Source organism: Moschus berezovskii, chromosome 20 (assembly GCF_049115385.1).
Source record: "Moschus berezovskii isolate FMDL1 chromosome 20, NW_MosBer_1.0, whole genome shotgun sequence".
Taxonomy (NCBI): Eukaryota; Metazoa; Chordata; class Mammalia; order Artiodactyla; family Moschidae; genus Moschus; species Moschus berezovskii.
Genome location: NC_142479.1, coordinates 11928985 through 11949565, shown reverse-complemented (window position 1 = coordinate 11949565; position 20581 = coordinate 11928985). Strand labels below are relative to the sequence as shown.

At 38.2% G+C, this 20581-nt stretch overlaps 1 protein-coding gene across 1 annotated transcript in view; it reads left to right on the top strand.

Moving 5' to 3' along the window:
- The window catches only part of CA10 (carbonic anhydrase 10 (inactive)), a 1015669-nt gene that overhangs the window by 802004 nt on the left and 193084 nt on the right, over positions 1 to 20581 (top strand). The gene's annotated exons all lie outside the window — the stretch shown is intronic.

The window sequence follows — 20581 nt, the reverse complement described above, 5'->3', positions numbered from 1 at the left end:
TGGTTATCATTAGAGGTCAGGCATCCTTATATGCTAAGTACCCTGTAACTAGGTTTCTGTTTAAGAATTCTCAATAACTGATGTCAAGAGGGTATTGAAATAACAGAAGTGTTATCTCACTATTGCTTTGGTCTTGACTAATATTGATTAATATTTTTAATCAAGGTCATGCTTAAACTTGGCATTGTTTTTAATATAGTAAGTTCACATCCTGAGAAAGAGATCCACAAGCTTAATGAGGACAGTGGCCAGATTTCCATGATCATTCAAAATATATCACCTGAGGACCTAACTAGGTACTGTGCTAGTTACTAGGGACATGGACATTAAAATAAAATAAAGACAGAGCTCCTACCACAGAGGAGCTCAAAGAAATGCTATCTTCAAATCAATAAAGTATAATGTCATGCTGCAAGGTCTTCCAGATGGTGCAGTGGTAAAGAATTTGCTTGCCAGTGCAGGAGACATGGGTTCAATCCCTAGGTTGGGGAGATCCATTGGAGTAGGAAGTGGCAACCCACTTCAGTATTCTTGCCTGGAAAATTCCATGAACAGAGAAACCTGGTGGGCTACAGCCAATGGGGTCACAGGAGTTGAACACAACTGCACAACTGAGCATGCCCGCACTCTCTGCTGTAATGGAGATGTAACAAGGCCCTGCCTAACTTTAAGGAAGAAATGATAAATTTTTATTGAAGGGTTCAGAGTAAGCTTCACAGAGGAGGTGCCCTTTGAACTGGGCTGAGAAGAGAAGCAATGCAAAACAATTTTAAGTTTGGGAGTCAAAGGTACACACTAATTGTGTGATCTTTATATGGCTACTTGATCCTTCTAAAGCTGAGCTTAGACACCTCTCTAAGTTGTTTTGAAAATTAAGTGCAATTAAAGATGTAAGGAGCACCAAAAGTACACAGTAGTTGATAGAGTGTAAAGATAAAGAAGAAAATGAGGGAGAGCAAAGGCCTTAAGTTGTGTCAAGGCACTGTGCATGGGGGAAGCCACAAATAGATTTCATCTGTGATCTATTAGTAAGGGCTGCCTAGAGGACCAGCCTGAGCAGGACTATGACTCTCCTTCCTATATCTGTAGGAAACAATTCTAGGAAGGATTTTGGTTGTCTTCCAAAGGGACATGGGCTTTACTGAACCTTCTAATGCCAAAATCCTACCTAATCTATGATTTACTTAGAGGAATTGTTTTTCATTTGGATTCTGCTGTGGGTTAGCCTCAGTGAAGTTATGTATGTTAACTGTATGTTAATATTTTATTTTTATTTTGAGCTATTTTCAGAGCCTCCTTTGGTTTCTATTTGGGGCTATCCTCTGAGAGGACCCAAGTAGACACTTCAGCAACGAAGCATCTGTTTATTTTGTTTATGGTGAATAATCACATTGCCATCTGCCCCATCTATCATTAGAGATCATGATAAGTCAATCAATGGTCAGGCATTTTCCTTGGCACAGTGGAACAGTCATTTATCTGAAGAGCTGCAGATTAATTGCAGTCTTGTCTAGAGAGGTTTTATAATTGATGGCAATCATTTGCTTTGTTTTATAAAGCTGTATGGATGTATGATACAGTCAGCAACTGTGTTTTTATAAAAATTATTCATGTCCTACACAATAAGTCCTGGAGACTTTATTGGGGGTTGGTGATAAATGAGCATATTCAAATATCTAGATTTTTAAGATGGGAAGATTAATCATTTTTAATAAGTGAGAACTTTAGCTTGCTAATCAAGTCTCAGTGGTTACATTAACGTCCAGTATATAGTAAGGTATTTATGAAAAGTAAAAATACATTAACCAGAAAAAAGATACTATTTGAAAATTATCATTCCTATGGATTAAGTTGCAGTAGTGAGGCTAAATAAGAAGAATCTTTATATTTTTGGGGAATTGGAAGTAATCATTTTGAAAATCTTCCTTAAGTTCTTCATCTCAAAAATTTAAGGGGGTACACTGAGAATTGTACCAGCCACTTCATGGGATTCCTGTGGCCAGTTCCTGGCCAAATCCAGTTCTTTGAATCTTGATACTGTTCAAACACATTGCAGATGGAAAAAGTCTATAACTGTTGTTATATAGATAAGATCTCTTTAATTAAAAAGAGAAATAAAAGTCCAATGTAAAATATGTATTTTTGTGACTTTGATTCAGAATAGAGAAACAAGTATCTCAGAACAAACAATTATAATGCAGGCCTTGTCCTCTTAAAATCAGTTATGTGCATCTTTGAGAGATTAATTTCATTAAAGTAACACAAATTTGTAAGAATAAGCAACTGAAACCAAATTTTCCTGAAGTGTACAAGGGTATGAAAGTGCTGAAGTGCACATGCCTAAGCACTAGAGCCTAGTGAGGTACTGAATATTTCTTGGTGGAGGTACTAGAGAAATGTAACTAGCACTCTGTGGGAACCTGGGACTTCCTGATAGGGATGATCCATTATCACGATTGGAGATTTGAGGGGGAATGAAAAGTGGAATATTTAAAAATAACAGATAAGCAAGTGATAAACATGGAAGAGTTACTTGAGAGCCATGGTAAAGCTCTTGCCTCTACTCTGATTACTAGCTGTCTCCCTCCCCCTATATCCAGCACAGTTCATTTGTTTGTTTTCCAAGCCCCCTTTCCTCCTCCCAGCCTATAAAGTGTTGTTGTCCCCTTTTGACTTCCAGAAAATCCTGTATTCATCTATTATAAAAGTCCACAAACTCTAGACCATGGGACAAATATAGCTGAGGGGCTAAGGATGGTTTACATTTTTAAAGGATGCCTTTTTTGAAACAGAAGAATATGCAACAGAGATCATGTGTGGCTTCCAAAAGCCAAAATATTTACTACCTTACCATTTAGAGAAAAAAATTTGCTGACCCTAATTCTACTAAATTACCTATCACTATAAATTTTACAGCTGTTTATCCTCATTTCTGGAAACATAGTTCTTTATTAATAGTAATTTAATCTTAATCATCACTGTATTCCCAGAACGTTAAACTCTCACATGACAACAGAGTCAACAAATATTTGCTGAATTAAGGAGTAAATAATCTTGGTAATTCTCTCAAAAACAGATTATTTTGTTGTGGCTATTCATCTTTGTATGCCATGAACGTAGCACAGTTCCTAAAATAATTGCTGTTTGTGGAATGAATCATTCAGTCACTGAATCAGTAACTCCCAGGTGGCGCTAGTGGTAAAGAACCTGCCTGTCAATGCAGGTAGACCTTAAGTGATGCGGGTTCGATACCTGAGTAGGGAAGACCCCCGGTAAGAGGGCATTGCAACCCATTCCAGTATTCTTGCCTGGAGAATCCCATGGACAGAGGAGCCTGTCAGGCTCTAGACTATACAATTGCACAGAATTTGACATGACAGAAGCTACTGAGCTTGCATTTTAGGAACTGAAATATTTTTCTTTTATTTATTTTTTTTTAATTTTTAATTGGAGGACAATTATTTACAATGTTGTGTTGGCTTCTGCCAAATAGCAGTGTGAGTCAGCCACAAGTATATATATATATGTCTCCACAGTCTTGAACCTTCCACCCACCCTCTCACACCATCTGACCCCTCTAGGTGTTACAGAATGCTGGGTTGAGCTCCCTGTGTTACATGGCACTAACTCTCTATTTTACACATGGTAATATATGTGTGTCAATGCTTATCTCTCAGTCTGTCCGACCCGACTCTCCCCTGGCTCAGTCCACAAGTCTGTTCTCTTTGTCTGCATCTCTATTCCTGCCCTGTTAGGTTCATCAGTACCATTTTTCTAAATTCCATCTACATGCATTAATACATGATATTTGTTTTTCTCTTTCTGATATACTTCATTTCTGAAATACTTCATTCACATACTTGATATAACAGGCTCTAGGTTCATCCACCTCAGTTCAACTGATTCAAATCCATTATTTTTATGGCTAAGTAACATTCTATTGTATATATGTAACACAACTTCTTTATCCATTTATCTGTCGATGGATGTCTAGGTTGCTATGTTGTCCTGGCTATTGTCAATAGTTCTACAACGAACATTGGAGTACATGTGACCTTTTCAATTACGGTTTTCTTGGAGTATATGCCTAAAGTAGTATTGCTGGGTCATGTGGTAGTTTTATTCTTAGCTTTTTGAGAAATCTCCTTACTGTTATCCACAGTGGCTCTATCAATTTACATTCTCAGCAATAGTGTAAGAGGATTCCTTTTCATCACATCTGCTCCAGCATTTATATTTTGTAGATTTTTTGATGATGGCCATTCTGACCAGTGGGAGGTAATACCTCATTGTAGTTTTGATTTGCATTTCTCTAAAAATGATGATGTTGAGCATTTTTTGATGTATTTGTTGGCTGTTACAGATACCTTCTTTGGAGAAATGTCTGTTTAGGTCTTCTGACCATTATTATTTAATTATTTATTTATGAGAGGCATGAGCTGCTTGAACTCCTTATTGCCTAATTCAGACTAAAATTGAAGAAAGTAGAGAAAACCATTAGACCATTCAGATATGACTTAAATCAAATCCCTTATGATTATACAGTGGAAGTAAGAAATAGATTTATGGATCTAGTTCTGATAGATAGAGTGCCTGATGAACTCTGGACGAAGGTTCGTGACATTGTACAGGAGACAGGGACCAAAACCATCCCCATGGAAAAGAATGAAAAAAAGGAAAATGGCTGTCTGAGGAGGCCTTACAAATAGCTGTGAAAAGAAGAGAAGTGAAAAGCAAAGGAGAAAAGGAAAGATATAAGCATATGAATGCAGAGTTCCAAAGAATCACAAGGAGAGATAAGAAAGTCTTCCTCAGCGTCAATGCAAAGAAATAGAGGAAAACAACAGAATAGGAAAAACAAGAGATCTCTTCAAGAAAAATAGAGATTCCAAGGGAACATTTCATGCAAAGACGGGCTCAATAAAGGACAGAAATGGTATGGACCTAACAGAAGCAGAAGACATTAACAAGAGGTGGCAAGAATACACAGAAGAACTGTACAAAAAAGATGTTCACAATCAAGATAATCACGATGGAGTCATCACTTACCTGGAACCAGATGTCTTGGAATGTGAAGTCAAGTTGCCCTTAGAGAGCATCACTATGAACAAAGCTAGTGGAGGTGATGGAATTCCAGTTGAGCTATTTCAAATCCTGAAAGATGATGCTGTGAAAGTGCTGCACTCAATATGCCAGCACATTTGGAAAACTCAGCAGTGGCCACAGGACTGGAATGGGTCAGTCTTCATTCCAATCCCAAAGAAAGGCAATGCCAAAGAATGCTCAAACTACCGCACAATTGCACTCATCTCACACACTAGTAAAGTCATGCTCAAAATTCTCCAAGCCAGGCTTCAGCAATATGTGAACCATGAACTCCCAGATGTTCAAGCAGGTTTTAGAAAAGGCAGAGGCACGAGAGATCAAATTGCCAACATCCGCTGGATCATGGAGAAAGTAAGAGAGTTCCAGAAAAACATCTATCTCTGCTTCATTGAATATGCCAAAGCTTTTGACTGTGTGGGTCACAACAAACTGTGGAAAATTTTGAAAGAGATGGGAATCCCAGACCACCTGACCTGCCTCTTGAGAAACCTGTATGCAGGTCAGGAAGCAACAGTCAGAACTGGACATGGAACAACAGACTGGTTGCAAATAGGAAAAGGAGTACGTCAACGTTGTATATTGTCACCCTGCTTATTTAACTTACATGCAGAGTACATCATGAGGAACGCTGGGCTGGAAGAAGCACAAGCTGGAATCAAGATTGCTGGGAGAAATATCAATAACCTCAGATATGACGATGACACCACCTTTATGGCAGAAAGTGAAGAGAAACACAAAGGCCTCTTGATGAAAGTGAAAGAGGAAAGTGGAAAGGTTCGCTTGAAGCTCAACATTCAGAAAACGAAGATCATAGCATCTGGTCCCATCACTTCATGGGAAATAGATGGGGAAACAGTATCAAACTTTATTTTTGGGGGGCTCCAGAATCACTGTGGATACTGATTGAAGCCATGAAATTAAAAGACGCCTACTCCTTGGAAGGAAAGTCATGACCAGCCTTGATAACATTTTAAAAAGCAGAGACATTACTTTGCCAACCAAGGTCGGTCTACTCAAGGCTATATTTTTTTCTGTGTTCATGTATGGATATGAGAGTTGGATGTGAAGAAAGCTGATCACTGAAGAATTGATGCTTTTGATCTGTGGTGCTCAAGAAGACTCTTGAGAGTCCCTTGGACTGCAAGGAGATCTAAACAGTCCATTCTAAAGATCAATCCTGGGTGTTCATTGGAAGGACTGATGATAAAGCTGAAACTCCAATAATTTGGCCACCTCACGCGACGAGTTGACTCACTGGAAAAGAGTCTGATGCTAGGAGGGATTGATGGTAGGAGGAGAAGGGGACTACAGAGAATGAGATGGCTGGATGGCATCACCGACTTAATGGACATGAGTTTGAGTGAACTCCGGGAGTTGGTGATGGACAGGGAGGCCTGATGTGCTGTGGTTCATGGGGTCGCAGAGTCAGACACGACTGAGCGACTGAAATGAACTGAACTGAACTGAATCCTTTTTCAGTTGCATCATTTGTTATTATTCTCTCTCAGTTTACAAGTAGTCTTTTCACCTTGATTTTAGTTTCCTTTGCTCTGCAAAAGTTTTTAAGTTTAATTAGGTCTCATTTGTTTAGTTTCATTTTTATTTGCATTACTCTACGAGGTGGGTCACAGAGTATCTTGCTGTGATTTATGTCAAAGCCTATATTTTCCTCTAAGAGTTTTATATTTTCTGTTCTTACATTTAGGTCTTTAACCCATTTTAAGTTTACTTTTGTGTTAAGTGTTAGGAATTTTACTGACTTCAGTTTTTTACGTGTAGCTGTCAAGTTTTCCTAGTACCACTTATTGAAGAGACTGTCTTTTCTCCATTGTATATTTTGCCTCTTTTGTCAAAGTTGCCCATGGGTGCTTGGGTTTATCTCAGGGCTTTCTATCTTCTTCCATTGGTCTATATTTCTGTGTTTGTGCCAGTACCATATTGTCTTGATGCCTGTAGCTTTGTAGTATAATCTGAAGTCAGGAGAATTGGCTCCTCCAGCACCATTTTTCTTTCTCAAGATTGGTTTGGGTATTCGGGATCTTTTATGTTCCATCCCAATTGTAAAAATTTTGTTCTACTTCTGTGAAAAATGCTATCTGTGATTTGATGGGGATTGCATCAAATCTGTAGATTGCTTTGTGTGGTATAGTTGTTTTCACAATATTTATACTTCCAGCCCAAGAACAGGATACATCTCTCCATTTCTTTGTATTTTCTTTGATTTCTTTTATGAGTGTCTTGTAGTTTTCCGTATATAGGTCTTTTGACTCCTTAGGTAGACTTATTCCTAGGTATTTTATTCTTTTTGTTGCAATGGTGTGGTTGGGATAGATTCCTTAACTTATCTTTCTGATTTTTCATTGTTAATCGTATAGAAATCAAGGGATTTCAGTGTATTGATTTTGAATCTTGCAATTAAACTAAATTCATTGATTATTTGTAGTAATTTTCTTAAAGTATCTTTAGAGGTTTTTATATATGGTATCATGTCATCTGTAAACAGTGAAAGTTTTTCTTTCTGGCTTACTTCACTCTGTATAATAGGCTCCAGTTTCATCCACCACAGTATATTAACACATATATATGAAATTTAGAAAGATGATAACTATAATCCTGTATACAAGATAGCAAAAGAGACACAGATGTATAGAACAATCTTTTGGCCTCTGTGGGAGAGGGCGAGGGTGGGATGGTTTGGGAGAATGGCATTGAAACATGCATATTATCATATGTGAAATGAGTCACCAGTCCACGTTCGATGCATGATACAGGATGCTCGGGGCTGGTACAATGGGATGGACCAGAGGGATGGGATGGGGAGGGAGGTGGGAGGGGGGTTCAAGATGGGAAACACATGTACACCTGTTGCAGATTCATGTCAATGTATGGCACAACCAATACAATAATGTAAAGTAATTAACCTCCAACTAAAATAAAAAAAAAAAAAAACAGTGAAAGTTTTCCTTCTTTCCCAATCTGGATTATTATTATTTCTTTTTCTTCTGATTGCCATAGCTATCACTTCCTAAACTATGTTCAATAATAGTAGTGAGAATGAGCACCCTTGGCTTGTTTCTGAAATTACAGGAAATACTTTTGGTTTTTCATCATTGACAATAATATTTACTGTGGGTTTATCATATATAGCCTTTATTATGTTGAGGTAGGTTCCTTCTATACCTATCTTCTGAAAAAAATTTATCGTAAATTGGTGCTGAATTTTTTCAAAAGATTTTCCTCTATCTATTGAGATCATCATGTGAATATTTTATCTTTTAATTTGTTAAAACAGTGTATCAAATTGATTTATTGGCATGTATTAAACAATACTTACACCCCTGGGATAAATCCCACTTAATCATGGTGTTTGATTCTTATAATATGTCATTGTATTGTGTTTGCTAGAGTTTTGCATCTATGTTCATCACTGATATTGGACTGTAGTGTGTGTGTGTGTTTGTGTGTGTATGTTGTCTTTGTCTGGTTTTTGTATCAGGATGGTAGTGAACTCATAGAATGTGTTTGAAAGTGTTCTTCCCTCTGCAGTTTTTGGATGAGTTTCATAAAAGTAAATATTATTTCTTCTCTAAAAGTTTAATAGAATTCACCTGTGAAACCATCTGACCCTAGGCTTTTGTTTTGGGGGAGATATTTTATCATAATTTCAATTTCAGTGCTTGTGATTTGTCTGTTCATATTTCTATTTCTTTCTGGTTCAGGCTTGGACTGTTGAAATTTTCAAAGAATGTGTCCATTCCTTCTAGGTTACCCATCTTACTGACATATAGTTATTCATACTAGTCATTTTTGATCCTTATTATTTCTGTGTTGTCTTTTATAACTTCTCCTTTTTCATTTCTAATTGTGTTGATTTTAACCTTCTCCCTTTTTATTCCTTGACGAACCTGGCTAATATTTTGTTTATCTTCTCAAAAAACTAACTTTTAATTTTATTGATCTTTGCTGTTGTATCCATTTATTTTTCATTCATTTCTGTTATCTCTATGATTTCATTTCTTCAACGATTTTGTATTCTTCTCTTTCCAGTTGCTTTAGGTTTAAGGTAAAGTTGTCTATTTGATGTTTTCTTATTTCTTGAGATAAGACTGTATTGCTATAAACTTCCGTCTTAGAACTGTTTTTGCTGCATCCCATAGGTTTTGAGACATTGTGTTCGTGTGGTCATTTGTTTCCAAATAGTTTTTTATTTTGTCTTCGATTTCTTCAGTGACTTTTTGGTTATTCAGGAGTGTATTATATAGCATACATGAATTTGTGTGTGTGTGTGTTTTCCCCTCTAGTTGATAACGAATCTTACAGTGTTTTGGTCAGAAAAGATGCTTGACCTATTTCAATTTTAAAAAAATTTACCAAGGCTTGATTTGTGACCCCAGATATGATCTATAAGGGAGACTATTTCATGTGTACTTGAAAAGAAAGTATATTCCACAATTGGATGGACGCAGTCACTTAGTTCAGTCACTCAAGCATGTCCAACTCTTTGTGACCCCATGAATCACATCACACGAGGCCTCCCTGTAGATCACCATCTCCCGGACTTCACTCAAACTCATGTCCATCGAGTCGGTGATGCCATCCAGCCATATCATTCTCTGTCATCCACTTCTCCTCTTGCACCCAATCCCTCCCAGCATCAGAGTCATTTCCAATGAGTCAACTCTTCGCATGAGGTGGCGAAAGTATTGCAGTTTCAGCTTTAGCATCAGTCCTTCCAATGAACACTCAGAATTGATCTCCTTTAGAATGGACTGGGTGGATCTCCTTGCAGACCAAGGGACTCTCAAGAGTCTTCTCCAACACCACAGTTCAAAAGAATCAATTATTTGGTGCTCAGCTTTCTTCACAGTCCAATTCTCACATCCATACATGACCATGGGAAAAACCATCGCCTTGATTAGACGGACCTTGGTTGGCAAAGTAATGTCTCTGCTTTTTTTGTTTGTTTGTTTGTTTTAATTTTATTTATTTATTTATTTATATTACAATAGTTTAATATGAACAATCAGAACTAATTAACAGTATAACAATATTTTACAGCTGAAATAATTAAAATAAACTATAAAATTACTACATAAAACAGGTCTGATCTAGCTTATTTACTTTCTATAATCTCTTCCGTGCTGCAAAACCATTTATTTCTTTTTTTTTTTCATGTTTTAATAAACACTTCGTCTTTTTGTATTGCTTTTTTTTTTTCATCACAATAATAGAAATATAACATCATATATCACTGTAAAACACATTTTCCACATAAATGCTGATAAGCACAAAATATTTTTCATCATTTACATTTTAACTGTAATAATATATGGCAGAATTAAAGCTGCATCCATCATGTGTCTAACTCACCTTGCTGTAATGAATTTTTAAATGTAATGGTTTCTGTCGCAAAGTAAAATCGCACATAATGTCTAGTGACACAGTACGCTGGTGGATGGGTGGATTTGGAAAATGGAAATGCAACTTCATTTTTAATTAGATTTATAAACTTCACCACCTCCACCTCCAGCCAGCTTCCCAACCCTCCCTCCCACCACCATTATTTATTTATTTATTTTTTTAAATTGAGACTTTTAATTAATGTTTGACAGAGCTGATTCAGGTTGAATAGACTAAATTTCTTTAAACAAACTTACTTATACTCCAGAGTCCTTTAAAAACTTAATAGCATTTATACATTGAAGGTATTTGATTTTCTTGTAACTAGCACTTCAAATGCAACAAGCATTTGAAGCAACAAGCATTTGACCCAACAAGTAAAACTTTCTACAGTTCATAACTTTTATAAATAAAATAAATTAAATGTACAGTGAATAAGTTCTCTGAAATATTTCAATATTTCTGCAGGTTTAGTAACATCGTAAAATACATTTCAACTAAAATTCACAAATCTAAACATCTGTTAGGCATTTTTAGGCGTTTTAAGTTGGAAATGAAGACCAAAGTTACATCGTAATATGCCAATTACAAATAGTACTTCAAATAGCAAATACTACAGTTTGTCCCAAACTTTAAAAACTATTCATGAACTCAACACTGAACTATTGATAGCTATGAGAATTGTTTCCTAGCCTTTTTGAAAATTTCAACCCATTTACGTTTAAGGTAATTATTGATAAGTACGATCCCGTAGCCATTTTCTTTATTACTTTGGGTTCAAGTTTGTACACTCTTTCTGTGTATCCTGTCTAGAGAAGATCCTTTAGCATTTGTTGGAGAGCTGGTTTGGTGATGCTGAATTCCCTCAGCTTTTGCTTGTCTGTAAAGCTTTTGATTTCTCCTTCATATTTGAATGAGATCCTTGCTGGGTATAGTAATCTGGGGTGTAGGGTATTTTCTTTCATCACTTTAAGTATGTCTTGCCACTCCCTTCTGGCCTGAAGAGTTTCTGTTGAAAGATCAGCTGTGATCCTTATGGGAATCCCCTTATGTGTTATTTGCTGCTTTTCCCTTGTTGCTTTTAATATTTGTTCTTTGTGTTTGATCTTTGTTAATTTGATTAATATGTGTCTTGGAGTATTTCGCCTTGGGTTTATCCTGTTGGGGACTCTCTGGGTTTCTTGGACTTGGGTGATTATTTCTTTCCCTATTTTAGGGAAGTTTTCAACTATTATCTCCTCAAGTATTCTCTCATGGTCTTTCTTTTTGTCTTCTTCTTCTGGGACTCCTATGATTCGAATGTTGGAGCGTTTAACATTGTCCCAGAGGTCTCTAATATTGTCCTCATTTCTTTTAATTCGTTTTTCTTTTTTCCTCTCTGTTTCATTTATTTCTACAATTTTATCTTCTAGTTCGCTAATCCTGTCTTCTGCCTCTGTTATTCTATTGTTTGTTCCCTCCAGAGTGTTTCTGATCTCATCTATTGCATTATTCATTGTATATTGACTCTTTTTTATTTCTTCTAAGTCCTTATTAAATCTTTCTTCCATCTTCTCAATCCTTTTCTCCAGGTTATTTATCTGTAACTCCATTTTGCTTTCAAGATTTTGAATCATTTTCACCATCAAAATTTGAAATTCTTTATCAGGTAGATTCCCTATATCTTCTTCTTTTGTTTGTGTTGGTGGGCAATTATCTTTTTCCTTTACTTGCTGGGTATTTCTCTGCCTCTTCATCTTGCTTATATTGCTTTGCTTGGGGTGGCCTTTCCCTCTTCTTGCAGTTTGTGGAGTTCTCTTTATTATGTAGTTTCTTCGCTGTGTGTGGGGTTGGACGGGTGACTTGTCCGGGTTTCCTGGTTAGGGAGGCATGTGTCGGTGTTCTCGTGGGTGGAGCTTGATTTCTTCTCTTTCCTTTAGAAGACAATGGCTGCTTTTCTGGGAGCCTGATGTCCTCTGCCAGTATTCAGAAGTTGTTTTGTGGACTTTACTCCGCATTCAAATGTTCTTTTGATGAATTTGTGGGGAAGAAAGTGGTCTCGCCGTCTTATCCCTCCGCCATCTTGTTCCTTCCTCCCCAGAACACTGGATTCTTATATTCCACTTGGTCGTGGAGTACCTCTTCCCAGCTGCTCCAGCAAGGCGCAGCCGCTGTACCTTACCTCGGACGAGGGGTATCTCCTCAAGGCCGCCCCTCCTGCTTTGAATGTGGATCAGCTCCTCTCGGCCCTCCGGTGCCCAAGCAGCCACCGCCTCCTGGACGTGGTACAGCTCCTCTCGGCCACCGCCCTAACCCTGGGTGCGGGGCAGCTCCTCTCAGCCACGATTCTGCACGTGGTCGGTTGCGCCGGGAGCCGGGCGTCTCTCGCGTCTGCGCCGCCGGGACAATGTCTCTGCTTTTAAATAGGCTATCTAGGTTGGTTACAACTTTCCTTCCAAGGAGTAAGCTTCTTTTAATTTTATGGCTACAATCAGCATCCGCAGTGATTTTGGAGCCCCCAAAAATAAAGTCTGACAATGTTTCCACAGTTTCTCCATTTTTCCCGTGAAGTGATGGGACCAGATGCCATGACCTTTGTTTTCTGAATGTTGAGCTTTAAGCCAACTTTTTCATTCTCCTCTTTCACTGTCATCAAGAGGCTTTTTAGTTCCTCTTCACTTTCTGCCATAAGGGTGGTGTCATCGGCATATCTGAGGTTATGATATTCCTCCCAGCAATCTTGATTCCAGCCTGTGCTTCTTCCAGCCCAGCATTCCTCATGATGTACTCTGCATATAAGTTAAATAAGCAGGGTGACAATATAGAGCATTGATGTATTCCTTTTTCCTATTTGGAACCAGTCTGTTTTCCCATGTCCAGTTCTAACTGTTGCTTCCTGACCTGCATATAGGTTTCTCAAGAGGCATGCTAGGTGGTCTGATATTCCCATCTCTTTCAGAATTTTCCACAGTTTATTGTGATCCACACAGTCAAAGGCTTCGGCATAGTCCATAAAACAGAAGTAGATATTTTTCTGGAACTTTCTTGCTTTCTTCATGATCCAGCGGATGTTAGCAATTTGATCTCTGGTTCCTCTGCCTTTTCTAAAACCAGCTTGAATGTTTGGAAGTTCACGGTTCACGAATTACTGAAGCCCAGCTTGGAGAATTTTGAGCATTACTTTACTAGCCTGTGAGGTGAATGCAATTGTGCGGTAGTTTGACCATTCTTTGGCATTGCCTTTCTTTGTGATTAGAATGAAAACCGACCTTTTAAAGTCCTGTGGCCTCTCCTCAGTTTTCCAAATTTGCTGGCATATTGAATGCAGCACTTTCACAGCATCATCTTTCAGAATTTTAAATAGCTCAACAGGATTTCCATCACCTCCACTAGCTTTGTTCGTAGTGATGCTTTGTATGGACCACTTGACGTCACATTCCAAGATGTCTGGCTCTAGGTGAGTGATCACACCATCGTGATTATCTTGATTGTGAACATCTTTTTTGTACAGTTCTTCTGTGTATTCTTGCCACCTCTTCTTAATATCTTCTGCTTCTGTTAGGTCCATACCATTTCTGTCCTCTATCAAGCCCATCTTTGCATGAAATATTCCCTTGATATCTCTAATTTTTTTGAAAAGATCTCTTGTCTTTCCTATTCTGTTGTAGTCCTCTATTTCTAGCATTGATGGCTGAGGATGGCTTTCTTATCTCTCCTTGCTATTCTTTGGAACTCTGCATTCAAAGGCTAATATCTTTCCTTTTCTCCTTTGCTGTTCACTTCTCTTCTTCTCACAGCTATTTGTAAGGCCTCCTCAGATAGCTCTTTTACTTTTCTTCATTTTTTTCCATGGGGATGGTTTTGGTCCCTGTCTCCTGTACAATGTCATTAACCTCCATCCATAGTTCATTAGGCACTCTATCTATCAGATCTAGTCCCTTACATCTATTTGTCACTTCAACTGTATAATCATAAGGGATTTGATTTAGGTCATACCTGAATGGTCTAGTGGTTTTCCCTACTTTCTTCAATGTAAGTCTGAATTTGGCAATAAGGTGTTTATGATCTGAGCCACAGTCCCTTCCTGGTCTTGTTTTTGCTGACTGTATAGAGCTTCTCTGTCTTTGGCTGCAAAGAATATAATCAATCTGATTTCAGTGTTGACCATCTGGTGATGTCCATGTGTAGAGTCTTCTCATGTGTTGTTGAAAGAGGGTGTTTTCTATGACCAATGCGTTCTCTTGGCAAAACTCTATTAGCCTTTTCCCTGCTTCATTCCGTGCTCCAAGGCCAAATTTACCTGTTACTCCAGGTGTTTGTTGACTTCCTACTTTTACATTCCTGTCCCCTATAATGAAAAACACATATTTTTTGGGTGTTAGTTATAAAAGGTCTTGTAGGTCTTCATGAACTGTTCAACTTCGGCTTCTTAGCGTTACTGGTTGGGGCATTGGCTTGGATTACTGTAATATTGAATGATTTGCCTTTGAAACGAACAGAGATCATTCTGTCGTTTTTGAGATCGCATCCACCTACTGCATTTCAGACTCTTTTGTTGACCATGATGGCTATTCCATTTCTTCTAAGGGATTCCTGCCCACAGTAGTAGATATAATATTCATCTGAATTAAATTCACCCATTCCAGTACATTTTAGTTCACTGATTCCTAGAATGTCTACGTTCACTCTTTCCATCTCCTGTTTGACCACTTCCAATTTGCCTTGATTCATGGACCTAACATTGCAGGGTCCTATTCAATATTGCTCTTTACAGCATTGGACCTAGCTTCTATCACCAGTCACATCCACAACTGGGTATTATTTTTGCTTTGGCTCCATCCCTTCATTCTTTCTGGATTTATTTCTCCTCTGATCTCCATAGAATATTGGGTACCTACCGACCTTGGGAGTTCCTCATTCAGTATCCTATCATTTTGCTTTTCTTACTGTTCATGGGGACAGTATCAAATTGGATGGACTATCCCAATGATATCAATTAGGTGCCCCTGGTCTAATGCTGTTTAAGGCTTGCATTCCCTTATTAATTCCTATCTGGATGATCTGTCCATTGGTATAAATGGGATGTTTAATCCCCTACTATTTTTGTGTTACTGTTGATTTCCCATTTTATTGGCTGTTAGTGTTTGCCTTATGTATTGAGGTGTTTCTTTTTTAGGTGCACAAATATTAAAATTATTATGTCTTCTTCTTGGATCGATCCCTCGGTCATTGTATAGTGTCCTTCCTTATCTCATGTATTAATCGTTATTTTAAAGTCTATTTTGTCTAATATGAGAATTGCTATTCCAGCTTTCTATTGATTTCCGTTTGCATGACATATCTTTTTCATTCTTTCACTTTCAGTCTGCATATGTCTCTAGGTCTGAAGTGGATCTCTTGTACACAGCATATAAAGCGTCTTGTTTTTACCCATACAGTCATCTTGTCTTTTGGGTGGAGCATTTAATATAATTATGTTTAAAGAAAGTATTGAATATATGTTCCCAATGCTATTTTCTTAATTGTTTTGTGTTTGTTTTTGTAGATCTTTTCTTTCTCTTGTACTTTCTCCCTATATGTCCTTTTAGCATTTGTTGTAAAGGTGAATTGATGGTGCTGAATTCTCTTAACTTTTGCTTATCTGTAAAGTTTCTGATTTCTCCATCAATCTAAATGAGATCCTTGATGGGTACAGTAACTTTGTTTGAAAAATTTTCCCTTTCATTATTTTAAATATATCTTGACATTCCCTTTTGATCTGCAGAGTTTCTGGTGAAAGTCAGTTGTTAACTTTGTAGGGTGTCCCTTGTATGTTACTTGTTGGTTTTCTGTTGCTGTTTTTAATATTTTTTATTCATGTTTAATTTTTATTAGTTTGATTAATATGTGTCTTGGTAGTTTCTCCTTGAGTTTATCCATTTTATCCTGTATTGGACTCTCTGTGCTTCTTGCACTTGATTATTTTATTTTCCCATGTTAGGGAAATTTTCAACTATAATCTGTTCAAAAATTTTCTCAGACCCTTTTTTTTCCCTCTTCTTATTCTGGAAACCTCTATAACTTGAACATTTATATGTTTATTATTTTCCCAGAGATCTCTGAGACTCTCTTAAATTCTTCACATTCATTTTTTCTTTCTTTAAATCCTGAGCCTCAGCAGTTATTTCTACCTGTCTATCTTCTTTGTCATGTATCCATTTTTCTGCCTCAGTTATTCTGCTATAGATTCCTTCTAGTATTTTTTTAAGTTCAGTTATCATGCTGTTCATTACTGTTCGTTTATTCTTTATTTCTTCTAGATCCTTGTTAAATGTATTAAATGACTCTTGCATTTTCCGGATTCTATTATTGAGATTTTCAGATAATCTTTTCTTTAATTGCTCTAAGTTCTTTTCCATGTGTTTTGCCTACTTCCTCTTAATTTCTTTGATATTATCGGCTTTTACCTTGTTCTTTCATCTGCAAAATATTTCTTTGCCTTTTTATTTTGTCTAATTCACTGTGTTTGATGTGACCTTTCCCCAAGCTATATGTTTGTATTTCCTCGTGATTTTGGTCTCTGCCTCCAGTAGGTAAAGTTGGTCCAGTGGCTTTTGTAGGCTTCATGTAGGGAGGAAATCATGCTTGCAGTTTGGTGGGAGGAAGCGAGTTTTTCTCAGCTGATGAGCAGAGCCATGTGATGTGGCTGGTTTTGGGGTGTCTGTGTGAGGCCTGTATATTGATGGTTTGGTTTATATTCTTATCTTGCTTGTTGTTTGGGTAAAATTTTCTGCACTTTTTGCTGCAGGCAGTTGGATGGTGCTGGGTCTTGGATATAAGTGGAGGCCTTCGTGGGAGTTCTCACTGATTAATATTCTCTGGGGTCAAGAGATCTCTGGTAGTCTATTGCCCTGGACTCACTGTTCATACCCCAGACGCTAGAGCCTTATTTCTGGATGGAGAACCAACACCATGCAAGCTGTTTTTTATGGCAATAAAGGGGATTAAAACAGACAAGCAAAAACCAAACAAGCAAGCAAAAAAGAAACAAAAAGCGAACCCCAGACAAATGGTAAAAGTAAAATCAGACAAATAAAAACAAAAACAAAGATACAAACACACACACATACATAACCAAAACAGACCGAAGGAAAGTACAAGAGAGTTACCCAGCAAGCAAAGGAAACCAGAAATGATGTCAACCAATTAAAAACAAAACTAATTAAAGCACAAAACAGAAAACAAGACCAAAATAAAGTGCCAAATGAAGAATAAAGTAAAGCAAACAAAACAAACATGTTAAAAAGAAAAAGAATAACAAAATAGAAAAGCAGTATTAAATAGAAGTACATAAAACAATCTACCTATATATTAAAGAAAAACCATAAGAAAATAGCAACAACAAGACAAAACACGGAACCATAGAAAGCCAAAAGAGAAGTAGGAATATATATGCCAACTGCCAAGTCGCCTCAGTCGTGTCCGACTCTGCGCGACCCCATAGACGGCAGGCGACTATGTTCCGCTGTCCCTGGGATTCTCCAGGCAAGAACACTGGAGTGGGTTTCCATTTCCTTCTCCAAGGAATATATATATAAACACTAAAATTATGATTTAAAAAATGTTCCCAAAAGGCTGAATAGAGATTTAATAGTAATACAAATGACAAACACAGCAATAGAGGAAAAAAGAAGAGAAAAAAGTCCAGAGCCAATTACAGAATGAATCAAACTATAATAATAATAATAAATATTTTTCTTTGATTTCAACTGTCAGCATCTTTTCCCCCTCTGTATAATAATGATATTATTATTATAGTTTGATTCATACTGGGGAGGATTGGTCTCTGGACCTGCTGGGGAGGATTGGTCTCTGGACCTGCTGGGGAGGGCTGGTCTCTGGACCTGCTGTGGAGACAGCTCAGACTAATCTGACCTTACTTTGTATGCTCTTGCCTCCAATGTCTCCAGCTGCCAGAGCTAGAGCATTTTATCTTGTGGGAGTATTCATTGTCCTTTTACATAGTCCATAGATTCAGAGTCTAGCTAGTTGATCATGTGGATTTAATCTGTAGTGTGCTAAGGTGGTCGAAAGTTTTTCAATCTTCTTCCTTAGTCACTCTACCCCCAGATCTCAACTGTCATTTTATATTCATCTCTGTATGTAAGTCATTAACAGGAGTTTTCTCCTGAAGTTTCCCTTGAGGACTTGGGTCTGCCCCAGTAAGAATGTGGTGTGGAGGTGATGCAACTGCTTGGATCGCATGGATCCCAGTGGCTCCACATGAACAGGGAAGCTAGTGGTTACAGGGGCAGAAGATATGGCACTACCAGAATTCTTTTCTAGCCTCTGGCAGCTGACATTCAAAGGGCCTTCCTAGCTGGTCTTTTTCTACTGCTTAGCACAGGAGGCACTCAAAGGGCAGCCCTGGCTGGGGTCCTTCTCTATTGCCCAATGTGACAGGTTCCCTATTGCTCAGCTGCCAGGGCCAGAGTGTGGGGAGAGAGCAGTTTCAGTGGTGGCTGCACCACCCGCACCTGCCTCAGCGGTAGCTCCCTGCTCCGTGGCTGCCTGGCTTTCCTCCGAGGTCACTTCCCACCACAGATGTATTCACTCCTGTCCCCTCAGGCTGTTTCCCCACAGCCAACAGCACTCCACGCCCTGGTACTGCTCTCCAGTCTCACTCTCAGCTCCTAGCCACCACATATTCCAGTGGATTTGAATCCCCGTCTGGGATATGTAGAGCCACAGCATAGGTTCTACTCTTTCCTCATTTCATTCAGACTGTCACAGATCAGTTACTTCACTCTCTGACAGTCTTAAATGCTTCCCCTCTATCCCAACCATTTGTTAGTTCAAAGTAATCACTAAGACAGGCTCTGGGATTTCTGAAAAAGAGGTATGTTTTGAGAAATTCAAAGTGTGTTTAAAGGGCACTATGAGAGTTGAACTGTGAAGAAAGCTAATCGCTGAAGAATTGATGCTTTTGAACTGTGGTGCTGGAGAAGACTCTTGAGAATTCCTTGGACTGCAAGGAAATCCAACCAGTCCATTCTAAAGGAGATCAATCCTGGGTGTTCACTGGAAGGACTGATGCTAAAGCTGAAACTCCAATACTTTGGCCACCTCATGCTACGAGTTGACTCACTGGAAAAGAGTCTGATGCTAGGAGGGATTGGGGGTAGGAGGAAACGAGGAAGACAGAGAATGAGATGGCTGGATGTCATCACCGACTCAATGGCCATGAGTTTGAGTGAGCTCCGGGAGTTGGTGATGGACAGGGAGGCCTGGTGTGCTGTGGTTCATCGGGTCGCAAAGAGTCGGATACGACTAAGCGACTGAACTGAACTGAACTTATCTGAACCTAATCCTATTCTAAATGTGGTAAAGAACAGAAAGGGGTTGAACAATTGTGTCACCTTGGAGGAATTTTATATCCATTGGGAAGACAAGGCACAGACATGAATCAATTATTATACAGTGCAACCCAGAATTCTTCAGTCACATCCGTAGGTGACTACAGAGTCTCACTCTAACATCTTGTCATTATTTATATGCTTTGCGATTTATTTTCATTTATTCATTTAGTTAACAAATAATGATTGAGAGCCTACCATGTGCTACCATAAATAAGATAGGTAAAAATCCTGCCTGTAAGGTGATTAAGCCTGGGTGTTGTTGCTTAGTCACTAACTAATGTCCAACTGTTTTGTAACCCCATGCACCTGTCTTTAAGGAGTATTTAATCTACTGGAAAATCCCACTTTCCCAAAGACTGTTAAATTCATTCAGCCACAGAGTAGGTTGTACTTTGTAACATTTTTCCATACATGTGACAGGCACTTAGTAGACTGAATGAGTAAATGAATGCTATTTAAAAGATTATTGTTGAACAGTCACTAAGTCGTCTCCGACTTTTGTGACCCCATGAATTGCAGCATGCCTGGCTTCCCTGTATTTCACTATCTCAGGAGTTTGCTCAAACTCATCCATTGAGTCACAGATACCATCCAACCATCTCATCTGTCTCCCCATTCTCCTCTTGCCCTCAATCTTTCCTTGCATCATGTTTTTTTCCAGTGAGTCAGCTCTTTGCATTAGGTGGCCAAAGTATTAG